Source organism: Brassica oleracea, chromosome C2 (assembly GCF_000695525.1).
Source record: "Brassica oleracea var. oleracea cultivar TO1000 chromosome C2, BOL, whole genome shotgun sequence".
Lineage (NCBI taxonomy): Eukaryota > Viridiplantae > Streptophyta > Magnoliopsida > Brassicales > Brassicaceae > Brassica > Brassica oleracea.
In genome coordinates, this window is record NC_027749.1 from 38606503 (window position 1) to 38606835 (window position 333).

The window sequence follows — 333 nt, forward strand, 5'->3', positions numbered from 1 at the left end:
ATCCAGATTCAGATTCATCTGGTGATGATGACTCAGAAACAGACTAGAATCGATTTTTTTTTTTAATAAATATTCCTCGGAATTCCGAGGAATATAAGGGTTTTCTTGGAATTCCCTCGGAATATTCTGAGGAAATTCCGAGGAAATAGGGTTTTTAAACCAAAAACAACGTTTTGCGGTTTGAATAACACTTATATAACCCTTATTAAGTGTCTTAGACTGATTATGAAGTCAAAAATTTGTTTCTTACCCTATAATAAACACTTTTCCGATTGTATGAACGAAATCTCCACAACATAAGAGAAACACTTATACACTTTAATGAACGGTAAA